The sequence below is a fragment of the Saccopteryx bilineata genome, chromosome 5, assembly GCF_036850765.1.
Source record: "Saccopteryx bilineata isolate mSacBil1 chromosome 5, mSacBil1_pri_phased_curated, whole genome shotgun sequence".
NCBI lineage: Eukaryota > Metazoa > Chordata > Mammalia > Chiroptera > Emballonuridae > Saccopteryx > Saccopteryx bilineata.
Genome location: NC_089494.1, coordinates 149,431,748 through 149,454,207, shown reverse-complemented (window position 1 = coordinate 149,454,207; position 22,460 = coordinate 149,431,748). Strand labels below are relative to the sequence as shown.

At 38.0% G+C, this 22,460-nt stretch overlaps 1 protein-coding gene across 5 annotated transcripts in view; it reads right to left on the bottom strand.

Annotated features, from left to right (window-relative positions):
* The window catches only part of TAF3 (TATA-box binding protein associated factor 3), a 193,657-nt gene that overhangs the window by 108,908 nt on the left and 62,289 nt on the right, over window positions 1-22,460 (bottom strand). Inside the window, exon 1 of one of the 5 annotated variants that reach the window (XM_066279819.1) lies at window positions 3,573-3,592. The exons of the other annotated variants lie outside the window; for them this stretch is intronic. The gene's annotated coding sequence lies outside the window, so the exon portion shown is untranslated. Of the gene's footprint in view, window positions 1-3,572; window positions 3,593-22,460 lie in introns of those variants that run through there. 5 annotated transcript variants of the gene reach the window in all.

Here is a 22,460-nt window from a genome sequence, read left to right as displayed (position 1 = left end):
GTCTGTGGTTTGAGCCCAAAGGCCACTGGCTTGAAGCCCAAGGTCGGTGGCTTGAGCCAAAGGTTGCTGGCTTGAGCAAGGGGTCACTGGCTCAGCTACAGCCCCCTGGTTAAGGCACACATGAAAAAGAAATCAATGAACAACTAAGCTGCCACAACTGCGCATTGATACTTCTCATCTCTCTCCCTTCCTCTCTGTCCCTCCATATCTTTCTCTCTCACTTAAAAAAAAAGGGGGGGAAACTTATGGATCAACATGGTAGAATGAAAGAGGGATACATCTCTGCTCCCATCTAATCCTCCTGACAAAAAAAAAAGGAGTTATTAAAGGAACTTAAAATTGTGTTTAATCCACAATGATAAAGAAACACAAGAGGAAAAAACAATGGATAGAGATAATGTTTTTAGAAGATGGAGAAGGGTGAATGACTAAGTATATCTAACTTTGAAAGAAAAGGGAAAGTTGATATTTAAAGCACCCTGCAAAAAGAAATGCAAATGATGAAATAAACTGCTTCCTAGAATCTCACAGAAAATCAAGAATTAGAGGCACCAGGTCCCTCGGAAAGTGGAACATGAGCTAACAAATGGTGAATTGGTTGAACGCGTGAAAAGTCAGCCACCCACATGGCCTTTCCAATCCTAAACAGCCAGGCAAACTATTCCTTCTTCACTCTAGCAGAAGACATGAGGTTTCTCATCAGAGAAGGGATTAAAAGAGTCCAGCAAGTGCCAGTAGTATAAAAGCACAGAGAATCACATAAAGGCAAATCACAGTGAAATTTCAAAACCTGGTTATAAAGAGAAGAATCTAAATTTGTTAGACAGAAAATATTGCTAGCATATTAATGATTACAATTCAAAAATGGTACAGGGTTTCTCAACTATATTATTAAATGCTAATATAATAGAGTAATTTGTTTAAAATTCTACAGGAAAATAAATATCAATCTAGAATCGTTTATTCAGTCAAACAATCTGTGACAGGTAAGTGACTCATGCTTGTAATCTCCTCAGGTAAAACTTGTTAATATGAGATGTCACTCCCATGATTAAGAAAACATGAGATTAACCAAGTAAACCTAATCAAATTGCACAAATCCTTTTTAAAAAGAGTTTTCTCTGGCTGGTAGCAGAAAGGAAATTGAGGATTCAGAGCATGAAGAGAGTTGAATGGGCCCTTACTAGCTTGAGGATGGAGGGAAACGTGGTAAAGAATGTGGGAAGCCTATGAAAGCCTTGGGAATGGGGACCTCAGTCCTACAGCTGCAAGGAACCGATATCTGCCAATAAAGAATAAGCCTGGAAAAGGCCCTGAACTTCAGCCAGGCTGACTTTGGCTTTGTAAGACCTTAAGGAAAGAACACACCTGAGCCATGCTGGACATCTGACCTAGGAAAATAAATTGGGTGTCATTTTAAGCTGTTAAATTTGTAGTAATTTGTTTTACAGCAAAAGTAAACTAACACACTAACAAACAAGGATTTTTCTATTCTATATACAGAGGTGGGCAAAAGTAGGTTAAATTACCAGCCATCACTATCTAAAAGATAAATCAAAAGTAAGGATACAAAATAATAACAAAACAATAATAATACAAATAAATGATAAAATAGTTAAATAAATATTACAAAAATTAACTTTTGCACACTCACAACTGTAAACCTACTTTTGCCCTCACCCTGTATATGTGTGTGTGTGTGTGTATTGCTCTTTTCCTAAAAGCTCAATATTAAAAATACTGAAAAGAAAAAGAAATTATTTTATGACAGACCACTTACTTAACTGAAATTTAGCTAACTCTGTCCCAAAATGAGATTTTAGAGTAGGTTTACTATATGCGAGAAAACTCTCACTCACCAAGGTACCCACCCTCATTTAGTACTTACCATTTGAAGGAAGGTAGAGGCTTGAAAGCATACTAAAGAAAAATTAAATGTTTCAAGAGCAAGACTCTAATTTAAATACAGCCTGAAGGCTATTGGAGCACTGAAGACTTCCTATAGCATCAGCCTTATATTTAAATAAAGTCTTGGCCTAAATCAGTAGCTCATCAAAAAAAATCCTTTAAAGAGAAAATATACTAAAATAGTTCCATATTTTATATATTCAACAAATGTACATAAAACTTTCATAACTGATTTGGATATTTTTATAGTAATTGCTCAATAAATACTAACTAAATAAATAGAAAATAGTTTTCCAGGAAATGAACTCCAGTTTAAAACACTGACCAGACCTGTGGTGATGCAGTGGATAAAGCATCGACCTGGAATGCCGAGGTTGCTGGTTCAAAACCCTGGGCTTGCCTGGTCAAGGCACATATGGGAGTTGATGCTTCCTGCTCCTCCCCCTGTTCTCTCTCTCTCTTATCTATCTCTCTGTCCTCTTTCTAATATAAAAAAATAAATAAATAAATAAATATCTAAAAAAAAAAGCCTGACCAGGCAGTGGCGCAGTGGATAGAGGGTCGGACTGGGATGCAGAGGACCCAGGTTCGAGACCCCGAGGTCACCAGCTTGAGTGCGGGCTCATCTGGTTTGAGCAAAATCCCACCAGCTTGAACCCAAGGTTGCTGGCTCCAGCAAGGGGTTGCTCGGTCTGCTGAAGGCCCACAGTCAAGGCACATATGAGAAAGCAATCAATGAACAATTAAAGTGTTGCAATGTGCAATGAAAAACTGATGATTGATGCTTCTCATCTCTCTCTGTTCCTGTCTGTCTGTACCTGTCTACCACTCTCTCTGAATCACTCTCTGCCTCTGTAATAAATAAATAAATGAATGAATGAATGAAAAAAACACTGACCAATAGGCTCAACCAGGCAGTGGTGCAGTAGATAGAGTTGAGGACCCAGGTTCAAGACCCCGAGGTTGCCAGCTTGAGTGCAGGCTCATCTGGTTTGAGCAAAGCTCACCAGCTTGAGCCCAAGGTTGCTGGCTCGAGTAAGGGGTCAGTCACTCAGTCTGCTGTACCCTCCATATCAAGGCACATATGAGAAAGCAATGAATGAACAACTGAGGTGCTGCAACAAAGAACTGATGCTTCTCATCTCTCTCCCTCCCTGTCTGTCTGTCCCTATCTGTCCCTCTCTCTGACTCTCTCTGTCTCTGTCACAACAAAAAAAAACAAAAAACAAAACACTGACCAATAGAAAATCATTACAGGAGGTCCTTGGGTTACAACACAGTTCCATTCCTATGACAGTGATATAACCCGAATTTTGGTGTAAGTTGAAACACACCCTAGCCTAACATAAATGGGACACTCGCACTTTTTATAGTCCAAAATGGCATAGGTAAGCATACTGGGGGATGCCAACTCCTGCATTCATGTGCTACATTACTGCATATTCTTTTGCTGCATGCAACCAAAATAGTTCGCCCATGTAGTCCATAAGTATGAAGCTAATGATGTAAGCTGAAACACTCATGTCTCAATTTTTTAAAGTTTTTATGGAAGTGTAATAAACTCAAAATGTCACATGACAAGACTGTCATAACCCGAGGATCCCCTGTATCCCACTTTTAACAGTTCAACATTCGGTCATCATCTGGGAATCAGTGTCACTTACATGCCATGCCATACTTGCAAGGATGAACAGATACGTCCTCTCCAGTAGAGATCAACATTCAAAATCAGACAACATTAAAATAGAATACAGGCCACAGGTATTGGTTGTTTCTGTTTTTTTCTATTATTGTATTTCAACTTTACGTGTTCATTTTCTTATTTGCTATCTTATAACCAAATATGTTCTTGAAGGCTAATACTCTCTGTTGACAGACAGTAGGGACAGTAATCATGTCACTGAAGAATGTGTTGGTTAGGGGAAGGGGAAGATTATCAATATAGTCAAATATAAAGAATTATAACTTTGGATTACATTCCATTGCTTCTATCAGAATAGCTAAGTGTCAATTGAGAGCCTGCTTTTAAAACAACAGAAAAACAGAAAAAGTTAATTTTAGCCAAAATATAAAATAAAATAAAATGTGCACCTTGTTTGGTGGGTGCATTACAGAAGGGAAGATTATAGCTGGAGAGAAGAAATGTATTTTGAGTTTGTACCTGCTCTGCTGATGAAAGCATTTTGCTAATGCTGGGGGAGAGTAATAGAGATTGACCCTGTCTCTCTCTGTTTTTCTTAAAGAGTTCTTCTGAGAATGATGATTAAATAAATATGGGCTACATAGAAATATAAAGAGTGGTATTTTAATTATGAGGATCAATTTAAATAAGAGAGGTCCTAGCAAGGATAAAGAATAGCTGATAAAAGGTTGATATGGGACAAACAGAGGTAAGAAACTGAAGCTGGAAGAGCAGGAAAAAGAGATAACCTTGGTAAACACACATCAGATAGGCTAGGACAGTGGTCTCAAAGTGTGCGCCAGGGCACACTGGTGCGCCCTATAAGATTTTCAGGTGCGCCCTATGGTATTCCAGGGAAATATGTGCCTGTTGAGGACCAAAAAACCAGCAGGGTTTTTGGAGTTTGGATTTTGGGGGGACAGAGGTGTGGGGAATTGGCTGTAAGCTGACAGTCTGCCCAACCCCCCACCTCACTTGCCTGATTAGGTTGCAAAAGGCTGTTAAGCTGTGGTGCTGGATTGTTTACACTACCCCCCATGTTCCCCGGAAAGACTGGAGGCAAGTTTCTTCTAGCCTTTGTTTGGTGTCAAGGTAAGATGATATGTATGGTGGGGGTTTTCTGCACTCTACACAATTAAGAGTAAAAAGAGAGGAATTCTTCAATGTATTGACGAGGAAATGAGAGTTTGCCTTTCAAATATATGCCCAAACTGAAGAAATCGCTAGGACACATCAGGCTCATGTTTCTCATAAACACAAGAATGAAAACTTAACACATTCACGCTGGAACCTGCCGAATTTACTAAATCTTACTAAGAATGTATACTATATATATAAAAAGATAACTTTTTGTCCTTTCTTTAAAATTTTTAACCCTTTTTTTTTTACAAATTCTAAAAAGCATAACTCAAAAAATATAACATAAAAATGTTTTAATGTCAGAATAAATTTAATTTTGTTGTATTTATTTTAATTACCATAAAAGCACACTTGAACTTCATATTTTTTCTTTAATATTTGACTTAATTATTATAACGTATTTCTCAGAAATTTGTATATACAATTGTAGTGTGCCTACAATTATTTGTAGGATTTTAAATGTGCCCCAACTTCAAAAATTTGAGAACCACTGGGCTAGGACAATTATGGAAGCAAGGGGATCAATGAGAAGGAAGTGGCAACAGTCAAAGCAGAAGATGACCAGGAGAGATCAGGCTGCAGGAAAAAGAAGTGACAATACAATCAATGATATGAAGGAAAGCAAGTAGCAAAGTCACAGAAGCCAGATGAGATATACAAAGTGCAGAGGAAAATATCTGAGATGAAAGTTCAGTAAAGTCAAATGAACTATTGGTTCAGTGGGGCTTCTTGCCACATAGAAGAGACTTGCAGCAAATTATATACTGTATAACTCCTGCCTACTTCTTACATGTTTACCTCCTCTTAACAAGCAATGTATCTTTAATGCTAAACTTAACCAAATTCAAAACCATAGATATAGCATGTCTCCCAATTAGGTCTACATTAAGTAACAAACCTATCTTTCAGTAATGAAGGCCTTTATATTATTCCCTTAAAAAAATACTTTTCTTGAACTTAAAAGTTCAAGAAATAACTAACAGTTTTCCCAATATACAGCTCAAATACTTAGACTTTCTTTTAAAAATAAATATTATTGAAATAATGAAAAATTACTTCCATTTCAGATTGAGATTTCAAAGTAAAGCTAGACAACTGGCTAACAGATACTGTTGAGACTTTGCAAGAAAACAGTATGTTTCAAAATCCAATCTAAATTTCACAGCAGACCTGACAATTTGAGATAATAAATATATTCATTTTAATAATTTTGACAGTATTTACCTGGTTAAGATATGATATTTTAATATATTAAAAGAAGTTATGAAATACTATGTGCTGCTTCTTAATCATTTTTATTATAAAAGAAGAAAAACTAGGGCAATTGAATGTTCATCTTTTTAAAATACTGCAAAATTTTTATAATCAAGGAGAAAAAGGAAAAGAAAATTATGGTGCTTTCTCATGAAATTGTACTTGAAAAAAGGAATGAAGAGTCCCCAGTTGAAAACACAGGAGTTCACACATGCTAAGTCTGTGCCACAGTTCCTGACAGAGTCAGTCTCCAGTGAATTTGCTTACTGATAAGTTTAGTTCAGTTCAATTAATTACTTCTTAAGAGCCTTTATAAAACTGGTAAAAGGGCACAGAAACCCAAACTCTTCCAGAAAAAATGTGGCAAAATAAGCTATTATAATGTACATCTGAATTTTATAATAGTTACATAGTTATATATACGGTAATTGTTCAATGAACATTTAATGGCTGAATTAATTAAATATCTGGGTTTTTTAAATTAAATTTTCAAAAAGAAGAAATCTCTTATTTGTTAGTACGAAAACTGGTTATAAGTTAACTATCAGCAAGAGTCATTCACTGTTAGAATTTATACACATATTGTAATACCAAATAACACTATTGTGCCTGAGTTAACAAGCAAAGTAGATATTCCATTTATATTGGCAATGTTCCACAAACAACAAAGCTAAGTCCAGTAGATACAACATTTTCAAAATGCATGTAAACTATTTAGATGAATTCTTTCTGCTGACAATCCCAGGGGAGAAAAGAGAAAATGATGTGTTTTACCCTAAGAGCTCAAAGCTCTCTAGGGACGTAATTCAATTGAAATTTTACATTCAGTCTAGCCAGGCAGTGATAAACAGATGCTTAAATTAGCTGCCTTATACCATAATCAAATATCTTAAAAAAATGTTTCCAACAGAAATACAGAGAAGAAGGTAAAGAGAGAAAAAGAAGGAAAGTAAAACATTTTAAAAGAGCTTACTGATATTTTTAGAAAAAAAAATGTTTTTATACTTCTTCTGGAAGTAGTATACCACAGACATCAACCATACCTTTTAACACATTTACTGGTTAGTTTGTACCATGGGGCCAGTTAGCACACAAATAATTAATTAAAATTAATTTAATTTTTATTTTTTTATTTTTTTATTTTATTTTATTTATTTTATTTTATTTTTTCTTTTCTTTTTTTTTTTTTCTGAAGCTGGAAACTGGGAGAGACAGTCAGACAGACTCCCGCATGCGCCCGACCGGGATCCACCCGGCATGCCCACCAGGGGCAACGCTCTGCCCACCAGGGGGCGATGCTCTGCCCCTCCGGGGTGTCGCTCTGCCGCGACCAGAGCCACTCTAGCGCCTGGGGCAGAGGCCAAGGAGCCATCCCCAGCGCCCGGGCCATCTTTGCTCCAATGGAGCCTTGGCTGCGGGAGGGGAAGAGAGAGACAGAGAGGAAGGAGGCGGTGGGGGTGGAGAAGCAAATGGGCGCTTCTCCTATGTGCCCTGGCCAGGAATTGAACCCGGGTCCCCCGCATGCCAGGCTGACGCTCTACCGCTGAGCCAACCGGCCAGGGCCAAATTAATTTAATTTTTATATCGAGTTTTTGAAAACTGGTTTAATTGGCAGGGTTTTAAAAATGCTTGCTGATAACAATGAACTAAGGCACTGCTATGAAGAATTGATGCTTCTCATCTCTCTCCTTTCCTCTCTATCCCTATCTGTCCCTTTCTGTCTCTGTTACAAAAGAAAAAATGATTGCCAGTATAACACTTAACTTGTATCTGTGCCTTTTTCTATTAGCCTGTCTTTTCTCAAAGTAACTATCGTATTTTGCCATGTATAAGACGCGCCCTTTTTTGAAAACTTTGGGGTCTAAAAACTGAGTGTGTCTTATACAGTGATTGTAGGTTTTTTTACTTGCATTTCCCACTATTTTGCACTTGTTGTTTCGCACCTGTTACCAGTATATTGCGGTAGGTTACGTATTGCCACAATCTGCCCAGAAATGTCTCCGAAAAGATTTTTGTACAGTGCTGAATTCAAGTTAAAAGTGATCCAGTTTGCAGAACTGAATGGAAATTGTGCTGCTGAACTAAGTATGGTCCTCCTCCAACTGAGAAATCCATCTGAGACTGCCTATGAGAAGAAGAAATCCTACTGAAAACATCACAGCAGAAGAAGGCCATGAGAGGCAAGTCAGCAAAGTGGCCTGATTTAGAGAGGTAACTGAAGGTATGGATTGAAGAGCAAAGGGCAATTGGAATTCCTGTGTCCACAAAGATGGTTCAGCATGAGGCAAGAATAATTTCTGATGAAACAGAAGTTACTGATTTCAAAGGAGGACACAAATGGACTAAGCATGTGCACATGCACCAGACTTGCCCAAAAGATGCCTGAAAGCAATGAGCAAAAGGTCCTTGAATTTCATCATTTTGTTATACAATGTAGGAAAACACATCAATTTGAGTGGGGACAGATTGCAAATATGGATAAAGTCCCCCTTCAATCTGATGTCCCAAGTAACAGAACTGTTGATAAGAAGGGGGTGAAAATTGTAACTGTGAAGACAAGGGGACATGAAAAGAGCCATTATACAGTTGTTCTAGCTTGTTGTGCTGATGGAACCAAGCTGCCTCCTACGCTGATTTTCAAATGTAAAACAATGTCAAAAGAAGACATTCCTCGAGGAGTGATTGTCCACATTCATGACAAGGGTTGATGGGTCAGGGTGGGATGAAGATCTGGTTTGAGAAAGTTTGGAGAAGGAGACCAGGTGGGCTCTTTATGCAAAACTGCCCTATTGGTGCTTGATCAGTTCAGGGCACACATAATAAAAACCATAAAGAAGATTGCTGCAGAGGAAAAGACAAAATTTGCTGTCTGTCATTCCTGGAGACTTGACATCTCAGCTCCAACCACTTGATGTCAGCATTAACAAACTCTTCAAAGCTGCCATGAGAGTCGAATGGAACCTATGGATGAAGTCTTCTGGGGACAATTTGACACCAGCAGGAAGAATGAAGAAACCAGTTCTAGAAGTTTGTACCTGGGTAAAAAGATCCTGGGGTAATATCAAGATTGAGATCATTGTCAAATCATTTAAGAAGTGTGGCATTTCAAATGCTATAGATGAAACTGAGGATGAGGCAATATAAGAAGACAGTGATTCGTCATCAGACACAGATGAGGACAAGCTAATGGGTGGGAGTTTTGACAGTGATGAGGAGTTGTATGAGTTTTATAATTAATAAAACTTGAGTTCAATGACTTTATGTAATACTTTTTTTTTTTCAAATTTCGGGCCCCAAAATTAAGGTGTGTCTTATACACAGGGAAATATGGTAGTAATACAAACAACAAATCAAAAAATTAATCCCTGATATCAAAATGGATGAAATTATAAAAGCAGCTAAAAAACTTTACTACTAGCAACCAAAGGGAAAAATCTACATCAAAACTTTGCAACCTCTATTTAATTGACTCACTAGTGAATGCTCTCTATTTTTGCTCTAAAACATCTACACTGACACTTCCAGTCTGCAGAGAGCATGTCACAGTCCAGACTGGAGCCATTCTTTAACAGTTCCACAAATACTGTCATCAACTAGGTGAGGTACATGCTTACCAAAACCAGCTGCACTGTTCTCAAACTAGTTTTTTGCCAATTGTACTTGTTACTGGAGCTATGCTACTTAGTTAAATATTAACCAAGGAAATCTGAGTGCAAAAATAGACTTGTTTCTAATGAAAACTAAACTGAATGCTTCAGAGAGACTCAATATAGATTAATCATTGGGGTAAGTGTCTGTTGATATAAGTAGGGGGGCAAATGCTTTAAAAACTAGACGAATTAGAAATCCTTTGCTGTACTTAAACACATACGCATAGTTTTCAAAAGTATTTGATTATTATATTAGACAGCAGTGTCACTAACAAGTTTTAAGTTGTCAGAAATTAAATATAAACACCAGCCCAGTGTTCTTAGTAACAGCAAAGACCGTTGCTTTAAGATATGTGTATGGCTCACATTTTGGTACAGTGTTGGATATTCAAAACAAAATGTTACAACAATAAACAAATGTAAAATGAAAAAATAGTTAAAATCTAGAAATATTCTGTACTGATTTACTTTGCAAGCTTTTAAAGTTCTAACTTTCCTTTAAAAAAACTGAAACTGGAGAGCACAGATGATGCACTAAAGTGAGTTTCTATAAGAAAAGCAATGATAAATTCTACCTGGCCAACTGTAATAGGGTAAGATGCTTCTACTCTATCTTGGAACCTAGAACACAAACACAGGAGCTCACTAACTAGTGGCAGAGACAATTCAGTATAATAAAATGCCACAACGGAAACAGGAACAGGATGCTAATAGCATCCAGTGAGACACAGATAGCAAGTCACGAGTCAAGAGAAGTTGAAATAAGCTAAATCTTCAAAGGGATATGGAAGGTCAGCAGGTAGAAAAGAAGAGGCAGAGAAAACAAAGGAGGCAGTGGGAGATCATGTATATTTCTGATGATACAGTTTTATGTTTATGAATAAAGGGTAAAGGACAAGTGACAGAAAGTTAGGCTAGTCTTACCTACTATGGTCAAGAGTTTATTTTTTATCAGATAGGTGAAATAATTGGAAAAAAAAATTAAAGAGGGCAGTAACAAGATTTGTTTCAGAATCACTGTTCTGGAGCTGTAGGGGGGCTGGAAGAGGGAGGAGACTAACCTGGAAGAGTAATTGCAAAATTGGAAATCCTAATCAGAACAGGGCCTGTGGGATTAGAAGAAAACATGGACTTAATATTTAGGAGATAGAACTGATAGGAATTAGAGAGCTGATGAGAAAAGTGCAAAAGAGAAGCATTTTAAGATGATCCCAAAGGCTTTCCCATGGGAAATGAGATAGATGATAAAGGCCAATTTAGTAAGACAGATATAAGAGAGACCTAGAGCAATGAAAGATATAATCAATCCCATCTTAGAAAGGATGACTATAATGTGAAGCTTGTCTAGTAAGCCACTAACTATTTGTGTCTGGACCTCACAAAAGAGGTCAAAGCTTGAGGAAGTGGTTAGAGGTATACATGGTTAATGAACAAGAATGAGGAGCTCTTTCCAAAAGCAGCCAGAAGTGACCTCTGAAAATGGTTCACTATGAACTTGACCCAGAAAACCCCAGAAAATCATGCAAATCAAGAAGTTCAAATCTTCATGTTTGCCTTAAGAAAACTCATAAAACTGCCCTGGCCATCAATAGTATGCACATTCAAAAAGCCAAATGTGTATTTGAAGCATTGTCACTTTACAGAAGCAATGTGGCCATTCTGCCATTACAGTGGTGAAATTAATAGGTGTGCCCAGGACAAACAGTGGGGTTGGACACAGGGTTGATGGCCCAAAAAAGTGCTGAATTTTTGCTGCACGTTGCTTAAAAATGCAGAGTAATGCTGAACTTAAGGGTTTAGATGTAGAGTCTCTGGTCATCGAGCACATCCAGGTGAACAAAGCTCCCAAGATGTGGTGCAGAAATTTATAGAGCTCATGAGCGGATTAATCCTTAAATGAGCTCTCCCTGCCACACTGAGAGGATCCTTACTGAAAAAAAGCAGGTAGTTCCTAAACCAGAAGAGCAGGTTGCACAGAAGAAAAAGATGACACAGAGGAAATTGAAGAAACAAAATCTTATGTCCTGGGAATAAATTCAGCATAAAATAAATACCAATAAAAGTAAAAAAGTGTCATCCTGATACTTACAGGTTCAATCCCCAGTCAGGATGCATATTAGAATCAACCAGTGCATGAATATGTCAGCACATCCTATGTGTGTCCCTCTCCCTTCTTCTCTAAAATAAGAAATAAAATAAAATAAAAAGCAGAAGAAAGCATAGTCCTGGGAGCCAGGCTCAGTGTGAATCCGGGCACAACCACTAACTAGCTCTATGAGTTGGGCAAATTACTTAACCTTGCTGTGTCTCTGCTTCCTCACATGGAAAAAAAGGGTTAGGAATAAAACTTAGTTCACAGGATTATTGTGAAGACTGACTGAGTGTATGTGGGGTGTTTCTAGGAGTGACCAGAATGTAGTTAAGTGCTGCTATGTATTAGGTGTTCCTGTAATTGTTACTGTAACCAAAGCTAGTTGTATGACTGAGAGCACCCCCTAATATGAAGAGTAGGATGAAATCAAAGAGGAAAATCCCTTGTATGACTGAGAGCACCCCCTAATATGGAGAGCAGGATGCAACCAAAGAGGAAATCCCAGACTTGCTAAGATTTAAGAGGTGGAAAAAGCTGGGGGAGGGGGAAAGCGGGGAGAGCAGGTAAAATGGAGAAGAGTATTGTCAGAGAAGAGAAAAGGGAAAAAAGTCAGTAATGTTGAGGTCATGACAATATGAAATAAATAAGTTCTTAAAACGTTGACTGAATTCAGGAATTAAGAAGTCCCTACAAATTTCACTAAAAGCAGTTCCAAGAGGATGGTAGCTAAACCCCATCTATAAAAAATAGCCTTGTACCTCAATTATCCTATGTATCTTTATAAATTACATATGTACACTACTTTCATTGGCTAGTCTTTTATAGGAAATACACACTTAGGGGAGCTTTTGTACACCAACAATGAAGACATAAAACCTTGATTCAAATAGTTTTCCTGAGAACTTCCAACCTGAGGGGGTAATTTCTTGCTAGGTCAGAATATTTGAAATGCATAGCATGGCTAATGAGCAGCATGTAGCTAGAGTCCACTTTCTTGTTGCTCAATTATGCTTGTGTTGAATTAGTACATTAATGTGATCAAAAGTTTTTAGGCTAGTGTCTTTTGTCATATTAGGTGAGAAATTGTCAAATATTGGCAATTTCATCTGGGCAAACCCATATAACCCATAAGTGCATTTCCTTGGCCCCACATGAACTGTCAACACACTGAAAGCAAACAAACAAGGGAATGACTGCAGTCACTCCCTTGCATTGCAGAACTGAATGAGTATCAACCAATGTTTACATGTATGACATGTAAATAAATTAAATATAGTTGAATGTAGCAGGTGTTAATAAAGTTTAATTTTTAAATAAATTTAAATAAAAATAAATAGAAGTTAAACATGTTCTCCCTATGTCCCAATGAATCTTTGAAAACCTCTGTTGAAAAAGCTCATTAAAGAGTAGATTCAGGAAAACACGTTTGAACAGTTTTGGGGAGCTTGCTTGTACAAGAAAGACGGGGTATAGATCTCAGCCTAGAGGAAGACAGAATTAAGGAAGGGCTAACATGTTTTTAAGATGGGAGAAATCTGAGCATGTGTGCAGGCTGTAAGAAGAAGCTGATGTGGAGAGCAAGAGCTGGAAATGAGAGGTGATGGACCCTAGCCTGGTCAGGTGGGTCAGATCACCACAATGGCAGAGCCATTTTAAAATATGAGTTCACAAGCCCAGAAATCTCCATTTTAAATAAGGCCCCCAAGTTATTCTGATATTGCTGCTCTGTAGAACAGAGCTGGCACCACTGACTAATAGCTCAGAGAAAGAGATTTGTATTTAACAGATTTAAAATGCTTCACTTTTTCAACTCTACAATATACTTTGGGGTCCTGTTTTAGATAGCCAATTAAAATTACAAAGAATTTTAATAACCTAAAGGTACAATCAAATATCTTCTTCTCTAATCCTTAACTTTTCCTTTATCACCCCAATTTCAGTTTGGACTGAAAAGCCTTTCTTCAGGTTTGTTCTCAGACTTCAGATGATTCAGCGCTAAAACACTCCTGGGACACTTATCTGTTTCAGTCACAGGCAGTCAATTCATCTTGCCTAAACAGTCCACACTTATCACCGGGAAAGTCTTAGGTTGCATTTTCATCTACTCTGCTCTCTGATCTCCTGGTTCCTTTCCCTATAAGCAGCAGAAGTGGAAAGAAAAAGAAGAGAAACAGAGGGAAAAGGAGAGAACCTCTACAGTCTTTTCATCATGAGGATAAAACCTTTCTTGACTCTTCGGATCACAGAAAGTTCTCTCCACACTCGCAACAATTTTGTAAGCAAAATTTCAAGCCAGTTCATGGCTATACTGTTTTATAGAAGATGGCAAGTCTCTGTAATTTAATTTTCCCCAGCAAGCCCTTTAACAATGATATCAGTTTCCCTAATCACTTCCTTAACTGCATCCCTTATATAAAAGAGATCATTTTAAACAAAACTTAAAGATACTTTTAAAGAAGATATTTAAAATAGTTTCAGTAAAATATTACCCCAGTCTATATTTATTGTTTTTCTATTAATGTCCTAAGTTTCACTTCTTAAATAAGACTGACAGAAGTTATTTGAAAGCAGAGATCAGGTTATGTGTTACAAGTAAAATGAATATTGGTATCAAGACGGGGATATGGAAAGAGGATTAAAATTTACTGGATATCTGCTATGTACTTTGATGAATACATTTTATCTCATTTAAATTTTACAACACCCTTATGTGATATTATCACCCTCATTTTGCTGATAAAACTTCAGTTCACAGGGGTTAAGAGAGTCATATATCTATTAAGTGGCAAAGACAGAATTTTAAGCCAGGACTATGAATGCAAAGCCCAAACTTTTCCTTGGGTATTACAGATTGTGAGTAAAGAAAGAAACGTTAGAAATTCCACATTCAGAATAGAAATAAATAAATAAAGGGAAATTATATGATGGTCTAACCACTAAGCTATAAACCTGAAACCAACATAAAATAAAACTGAAAGAAAAAAATAAAATGTACAGTAAAAAAATGAGGCGGATATGGAAGGATGGCAATAAAAAGGAAAGAGGGAGGAGAAAGAAGCAAAGAATGTACCTGAGGAACGGAGGGGGCAGGAGGGGACCCCAGGGATGCCGGTGCTTCAGAAGGAAAGAAGAGTGCGGTACAAGGGGAGGGCAGCTGGTTAAGCCCAATGTGGCTGACTCATCTAAAAGTACCAACACAAGGAAGATTCGGCCTAAACAGGGGTTTTCAAACTGAGAACCCTGATTAAAAATAATAACCTGGAGCAAGCATTCATGCAAGCATTCAGCTCAAAGAGCCTCCATGTACAGCAACAGTAATAAAGGTAGGGTTGGCTAAAAGGAGAGAAAATATACATGTTTGTCCCTGTAGGAAGAAAGGGTGATTATTTGGGGGAGAGGGGGTACCATGTGGGAAGCAACAAGATCAAAGGCACAGAAAAGTATTTGAATTAGAAGCACTTATAAACAAACACAGACACAAAGGAGAAAATGACTATAAAAGAGACATGAGGATAAAGCAGAACCTAATGAGACTGGTTGCCTACAGAGGTGGTGGGAACATGCGGAAAGGATAAGGTATGGCAAAGGACAGATAAAATGAGGGAGTGACACTTCTTTGAGTATACTACTAATTTTTTGAAACTATATTAAATATTTTTATGTAAGAAAAAAACTTCAATAATGGAGGGGAGGTGCCTAAAAGGAATTTAAATAAAAACAAATGAATCTAGCTGACCAGGCAGTGGAGCTGTGGATGGAGGGTTGGACTGGGACACAGAGGACCCAGGTTTGAAACCCCAAGGTTGCCAGCTTGAGTGCAGGCTCATAGATATGATCCCATGGTGGCTGGTTTGAGCCCAAAGGTTGCTGGCTTGAGCTCAAAGGTGGCTGGTTTGAAGCCCAAGGTCACTGGCTTGAGTCCAAGGATGCTGGCTTGAGCAAGGGGTCACTCACTTGGCTGTAGCCCCCACCCCTTATCAAAGCACATATGAGAAAGCAATCAATGAACAACTAAGGAGCCGCAACAAAGAATTAATGCTTCTCATCTCTCTCATTTCTTGTCTGTCTGTCCCTCTCTGTCTCTGTCAGACACACACACACAAAAAATAAAAACAACAAAAAAATCTAATTGTATTTAAAAGGAATAACATAACTATATCAAAGTAGGGGGAGTAAACTAATCCAAATAACTTCTGTATATGGTAAATAAAACATAAAATTTAAACCATTCTTAAGTGTACATTTTGTTGGCATTAATTACATTCATGGTATTATACAACTACCACCACTATTTATTTCCAAAACATATCCATCACCCCCAAACAGAAATTTTATAACCATTAAGTAAAAATTCCCAATTCCTCCAGCACTTCCAAGTAACTTCTGAACACTAAATTTTGACTGTTTATCTTTAAAGTGAAAATTAAAAAACAAATGTGAATAAAACTGAAGTCTAGACAGGTTTGTTTTTCACATTGCCATGGGTTAGCAATTCTAAATCTGCCTTCCGTATATTCTAGAATTAAGCAAGTAAGAGAATAAACTCTGTGCTTCGGATTAGATTTGGAGTTATACAAATGAACCCATACTTTTACCACATATAAAGAGATCGTTGTGGAAAAATGACATAAATGTGTGTATACATAACGTATTTCTTAGCTATCTGCTAAGAGCACATAAAATCAAGGACACTGTAGTAGCAATGATCGGTTCCAGTGCCCAGATCCTAGATTCAAAGTTCTACTCTTCAACAAAAAGTCTCTTTGGAGAGATGGCTGGTCCCACAACTAGAGCTGGGAAGTAGTAAGGAGAGACAGGCTCATCTTGCTGAGCCAGAAAATAAGAAAGTGATTGATCCAAGGATGATAGAAAAAGTCAAGAAACACTGGAGGCTGCTTGAGGGGCTCCCATGGGTCAAATCAGGGGCAATAAGTACCAAAATGATGACAGTAATCAAGTATAATATACTGACTAAAATTAAAATCCACAAGTGTATACTGATGGAAATACATGAATAAATAATTGCGAAAGAAAAATAACTCCTGTGGGGTAGAATGCCAACTAATAGATGTAGAAGAAAGGCCTGACCAGGCGGTGGCGCAGTGGATAGAGCATCGGACTAGGACACAGAGGACCCAGGTTCGAAACTCCGAGGTCGATGGCTTGAGCACGGGCTCAACTAGTTTAAGCAAGGCTCGCCAGCTTGAGCCCAAGCTCATTGGCTCAAGCAAGGGGTCACTGGTCTGCTGACCCCCCTCCCAGTCAAGGCACGTATGGGAAAGCAATCAATGAACAACTAAGGTGCCGCAAGGAAGAACTGATGCTTCTCATCTCTTCTTCCTGTCTGTCCCTCTCCCTGTCTCTGTCTCTGTCACAAAAAAAAAAAAAAAAAAAAGACACAAGGAGGTTGGTTTGCTGGGATTTGTACCTGGACTTGTGACAATCAAAGCCCACACTTTGACCTGCTGCACTCTCCTCTTCAGCTGAAAATGATGTTTCTTATCTCTCCCTTCCTGTCTGTCTGTCCCTATCTATCTCTCTCTCTGTCTTTGTCACACAGAAAAAAAAATGTAGAAGAAAGGACAGAGTTAGAAATTTACCATCCAGCCCTGGCTGGATAGCTCAGATGGTTAGATCATCGTCCGAAAACAGATTGCTGGATCGATCTCGGTCAGGGCCATACAGGAGCAGATCAATGTTTGTCTTGTTCTCACTCTCTCCCTTCCTCTCTCTCTAAAATCAATCAGTAAATAAAAAGAAATTTAAAAAAAAATTACCATCCAGAAACTCATTCAAGTAAAGATCATCAATGGATGCTTAACACCAGTAAGTAAAATGAATAAGAAACAGAATTTTTTTTAAATTTTTATTTATTGATTTTAAAGAGACAGGAAGGGAGAGAGGAAGGAGAAAAAGAGAGAAGAAACATCAATCTGTTCCTGTATGTGCCCTAACTGGGGATCGAACTGGCAACCTCTGTGCATCGGGACGATGCTCCAACCAACCAAGCTATCCAGCCAGGGAAAAACAGAATAATTACATCATCTCAAAGCTTCTCCCCACAAGATAGGTATTGACGACAAAGAGGAAATAACTTACAGTGGGGAAACCTGGCAAACACCACCTCACCCAAGTAAAATTAACATGAAATCATCATGGGGCTCCTCACAAGATGCATTAAAAATACATGACACCTCTTCTATGGGATTTTGGACCAAAATACACAATCTGCATCTCATGAGGAAATAGCAGACAAACCCAAATCAAGGGCCATTATAAAATAAATAGCTTGTGTTTTGGGTTTTTTTTTCAATAAAACAAAGTCATGACAGGCCAACATAGACTGAAGAATAGTTCTAGACAACTACATGCCACAGGTGATTCCTGATTGAATACTGGACTAGTCACGTTGTAAGTTTCCTTTTGCCACAGAAGATGTTATTGAGACAACTGATATGATTTGAATATGGGCTTTATATTATATATATAATAGTTTTAGGTAGAGCTCGCTTCGGCAGAACATATATAATAATAGTATTAGATAAATGTTCATTTTATAACTGTACTGTGGTTATGTATGAGAAACTCCTTGTTAATAGAAAATAAGCAAATACTCAAGGATAAAGGTGCATCTTGTCCGCAACTTAACTTCAAATGGTCCAGAAAAAAAGCATATATATGTATGTGCACATACATACAGATATAGAAATGATAAGCAAATGAGGTTAAGAGTTAATGTTTGGGGAATCTAGATGAAGAATGTATGGGAATTCTTTGTGTTATTATTGTAGCTTTTCTCTAAGTCTGAAATTATTTCAAAGTAAAAGGTAAAACAAAACCATTCAGTGCATTAAGTCAGCTATTGCTGAATATTTTTTTGCAAGAACCTCATGAAGTGATCACTTGGGCAATGCTTGAATCTCACCACTTCTACCACCATTTGATATGAATAACCACATCTTTAGACAATTGTTATTGTTAGAGAATTTTTGCTTATATTGAGTCAAAAATCTATCCCTGTACATGTTTCATCCATCAAATCTATGTGCCTTTCCTGTGGTTACAATGTTATCTCCCTAAGTCCCTCAAAAGCCTTCTACTGTCCTTTAGTTATAGTTGTAACACATTCTTTTTTTAAAAGACCAAAGTTCTTGCTCTCATTGCTTGCTGCTAAAGATTTCTTTTCTCATCCTCTTAATATTATTTCCTCCACAAAAAAATAAAGTTGATGGACTAGATGGCCTCTAAGATCCTATCACAAGACTGTCAGTCTCTTAGAGGCCAGGGCTGTGGTATTTGTATGCCTAGCACTGACACATGGTAAATGAGGAATATATGTGTTGGATTGACTGAAATTCCAAATTAACATACTAAAATCAATCCTCTGATATTTTCCAACAAGTAGATCTCTGCACAATGCCACAGATTACATATAACTTTCCAAAATGTAAGTAAAAACCATCTTTACATTTCTAATTGTTTCCCTGTAATCCAATAAAATACGTAATGCCATCACAGGAAATAGCTGAGTGTGAAAACTATTGTAGGTGCCCAATGAGTATTTACTCAACTGAACTTTCTACTTCTTTACATTATTCATCCCATGACACTCACCTGTGAATTTCAGTAACAGCCCACATGTAAGCCAATCAACATCTTACATTAACAGTCTCAAGTGGTATTATCTCTGGTTAAGAATCACACATGCAGTTCTGTAATTTTTTGAAATGAGTCAACTAGGCAGAGAAAGTAACTTACCCAAAGTTACACAGTAAATTAGATTCCAGTTGAAACTAGAACTCAAGCCTTAAGACTCCCCTGTCAGAACTGTCTACCACATCATTCCAAAAAATTGACACTTAAAATGCTTCCTTCTAGGGTTATCTTTTTATTACATGTCAATGCACAACTGTTACTCGATCATGTTTTGAAGGGCTTTCTAGAAATTGAAAGTGTCTTAATCTACTTGTAAAACATACATAAACATATTTGGTGTAAAAAACAAATTATCCATAAAGTTCACGCTGTGTTGCTAAATTTTGTACTAAACCTGTTGTCCATTTTGCATGTTTGAGAAACAAAAGTCTTTTGTTTATCTCCTTCCTAATTTAATTAGATCACTCTATTTTATAACATATGGTTCTTTTGAAGAGAATTCTGGAATTCTGATATACAGTTGACATGGAGGTATTAATTAAAAGCAGCCTTTAAAAAAATAAAACAAACAAACAAAAAAGCAGCCTTTAAAGGTTATGAACCCAGGATATTAAAATTTAACTGAAGACTCTTAAGATATACCACTGTACTTTAACACATGGTAGAAAAAAAAGTATATTTAAAAAGCTAACTTTTTTGCCTGACCATGTGGTAGCACAGAGGATAAAAAGTGTCGACCTGGGATGCTGAGGACCCAGGTTCAAAATCCCGAGGTTGCTGGCTTGAGCGCGGGCTCATCTGAATTGAGCCTGGGCTCACCAGGTTGCCTGCTTGAGCGAGGGATCATAGACATGACCCCATGGTCGCTAGCTTGAAGCCCAAGGTCACTGGCTTAAGTAAGGGGTCACTGGCTCAGCTGGAGCCCTCCAGTCAAGGCACATATAGGAAAGCAATCAGTGAACAACTAAAGTGCCACAACTACAAGTTGATACTTTTCTTTTTTTTGTATTTTTCTGAAGCTGGAAATGGGGAGAGACAGTCAGACAGACTCCCACATGCGCCCTACCGGGATCCACCCGGCACGCCCAACAGGGGCTACACTCTGCCCACCAGGGGGCGATGCTCTGCCCCTCCGGGGCGTCGCTCTGCCGTGACCAGAGCCACTCTAGCGCCTGGGGCAGAGGCCAAGGAGCCATCCCCAGCGCCCGGGCCATCGTTGCTCCAATGGAGCCTTGGCTGCGGGAGGGGAAGAGAGAGACAGAGAGGAAGGAGGGGGTGGGGGTAGAGAAGCAAATGGGCGCTTCTCCCATGTGCCCTGGCCGGGAATCGAACCCGGGTCCCCCGCACGCCAGGCCGACGCTCTACCGCTGAGCCAACCGGCCAGGGCCCTACAAGTTGATACTTCTCATCTCTCTCCCTTCCTGTTTGACTCTGTCTCTCTTTCTCTTGCTAAAAAAATAAAAAAGAGCTAACTTTGGTGGTGTGAAGAATTTCTTCTTAATTTATCTCTTTGTCACCCTGACCACTGATATGCTGAATTTGCAGAAATTTAGATGTTACTAATTATTAGGTTATGTGGTTTAAATGTTACACATTCTATAGTACTCATCATCAAAAATAATGTATGGCAAATTACAATGTAGATAGCTTAGTGATGAGTAAATAGGGAGTTGAGTCTGATAACGTTGGTGGTCAAAACAGAAACCATTAAGAAAATGAACCATGGGATTTAACTAAGGGATTTAAATGAACTAAGGGATTTAAACCATGGGAAGATACAACATGTTCTATGTTGAGTAGTTTATTCTAGGACTATGAATGCATTTATAGGATATTACTCTCAAAGGAAACAGTGGCAGCAAGATGATACCTATCATGCAGTGTGACAATGGGAACAATAGAAGATAATTCAAATATGGCTTCTGTTAATCTCCTGTTACCTTTTATATTCTTAAGTGTTGTTTATAGTATTGGGTTACTGGTCAGGATAACTGTATATTTTTTATTTCCCAGATCCACTATTCCCCTCACCATAACCTAACCTAATACACTAAAGTTCATGACAAAGGATCACATCAAGTAGAAAACATTTCTTTTTTGTTTTTAGATGTGCAAAAATGTTTCAAATGAAGGCACTCTTCTAATTTAAGATTTTATTTTTCCCAAACGTCTAAGGAATGAATTTTTTAAAATCCAAATGTTTTTCCTTTACATGTATTAGCTTTAATACAGATTTATAAGATCAAGAAGCCGAACCCAAACCAAAACAATATTTTAAAAAGCCACACATGAAGCCAAAAAAGTAAATAACTGTGGTATATAAGGCAAAGTGAGTTACCCAATAGGTAGAGGAAGAAATAGAAATATCCCACAAAAATCTCCCATTTCTAATGTTGCTGAATTATCTTACTAAAAGCCTGTGGTTACACTTCGTATTTCTTTTTAGAGTCCATTTTGGGTCTTTTAAATGTAATACATTTCTAAAGATCATCTAAAATAATAGCTGTGCCATTTTCCAAATAAAACAGTTCCTTGTTGTGGTCCATTTTAATCTTATGACAAAGATGAGGGGGAACATCATTATTTCACTTAATATATACTGAAAACAATTTCGAATCCAAACTATATAAAATAAAATATGTAATCAAATATGTATTGGCATGTTAATAACTGAAACAAAGTTGTATTTCATTAATAGTATAAGTTTCCAAAAATCCTTCATAGATAGGTTTGCAATCATCATCGTTATCTACCATACAGATTAATATTTAAAATTGATCAAGGTATTTTATTCCAAAGATAAAACTTCTTTAAAAATGATAAAAAGAGCTCTGGCCGGTTGGCTCAGCGGTAGAGCGACGGCCTGGCGTGCGGGGGACCCGGGTTTGATTCCCGGCCAGGGCACATAGGAGAAGCGCCCATTTGCTTCTCCACCCCCCCCCCCCCTTCCTCTCTGTCTCTCTCTTCCCCTTCCGCAGCCAAGGCTCCATTGGAGCAACGATGGCCCGGGCGCTGGGGATGGCTCCTTGGCCTCTGCCCCAGGCGCTAGAGTGGCTCTGGTCGCAGCAGAGCGACCCCC